This window comes from Arachis ipaensis, chromosome B06 (assembly GCF_000816755.2).
Source record: "Arachis ipaensis cultivar K30076 chromosome B06, Araip1.1, whole genome shotgun sequence".
Lineage (NCBI taxonomy): Eukaryota > Viridiplantae > Streptophyta > Magnoliopsida > Fabales > Fabaceae > Arachis > Arachis ipaensis.
In genome coordinates, this window is record NC_029790.2 from 23,922,834 (window position 1) to 23,924,262 (window position 1,429).

Consider the following 1,429-nt stretch of genomic DNA (forward strand, 5'->3'; position numbering starts at 1 on the left):
TTTATAATATATAATGTTCTCTTAATTTTTAGACATACATTTGCATTGATAGTTCTCTAATTTGCTGCATAATATATATTTTTTTGAGATGCTATAACCTTAGCTTACTTTTTTTTGAATTATGTTTTGATATATATTTTTTTTAAATCTTTCTACCTCTTTTTAGGTTATGCTACTTTTTTTTAGTTATATATTCTATATCTTTAATATTAACTGTTCATACTCTAGTCCAAAGCATAAAAATTAGGCCCAATAAAAATAAAGGCCTGACTCAAAGGAGTAGCTTCCATCATATACCCGATCTCTTTAAGGAGGTCGGACACCACGCAGGGTTTAAAATAAGTAACTGCTTTCTCGAATCTCTCCAACAATCTCTTTCTTCCCTAAAAGATAAATTCTAACAAACTACCAAGATTAAGAGAACGGTTATCCATCAATAAAGGTGGAACTACTTCAACAAATGTGGTTATTAGCTTTACTATAAATATACTGACACTCTTTAGGTATACACACATTCTATTCTACTAAAACCTGCCTAAAACCCTTGTTAACTTAAGCATCGGAGTCTCTTGCAAGTACTACCCTCACTTCCTCACGAGGAACTCGGACGACAGAACCTCGACGCAAGAACAAGTCGGACATTGCCTCATAAAAAGTCTGGCCTCACGCTTAGGCCCAAATCAATGTTTCAGGTAACCCTCGTAACATTGATGTCGTTGCCGAAGACCTGGAATTCAACCCTTGATAATGACAGACGATCACTACGAAGATGGTCATACGACATCTGAATCAGAACCGGAGCCCCATCATGATGACCTCACACTTGTAATACCTCCTCCTCGGAAAGAATTTACATTCCCCATAGAGAAAGGACTTCAGGAAACCCACACCAAGGCGGATTGAGTTAGAGGCCTATCCGCCGGAAGATGAAGAATCTCCCTATCCAACAGAGATACTAGGTTTAGTCCATGGCCATCATGGACAACTAGAGCAGCTCGAACAAGAAGCTGAAGGACAACGGGAAGTAGAACCAAAACTATGAAGGGAGGTGCGATGACAAAAGGAGCTAGAAGAAAAGTTCTTAAGATTGGAAGCTGATCTCCGAAGACGGAGCAATCGAATAGATCGGGAAGAGAGCCCCTTAGGAGGTGAAGATCCATTCGTTGAAGAGATCATGCGGACCAGAGTACCAAGAAATTTCAAAACCCCCGACATGGATCTCTATGACGGAACGACCGACCCGAGGCATCACTGATGTGAAGATTATCGTTGGTTAGGAATTTCGCACAAATAGTCTTGTCGAAGTATAGTTCCCAACCGATAAACAATCCTTAATCAGAGTTTAATTTTGGTTGTCACAAGTCCAACCCAATAAAAATAACTGAGAGTATTAGTCCTGGGTCGTTCTCCCTAGGAATTACAATGAGGG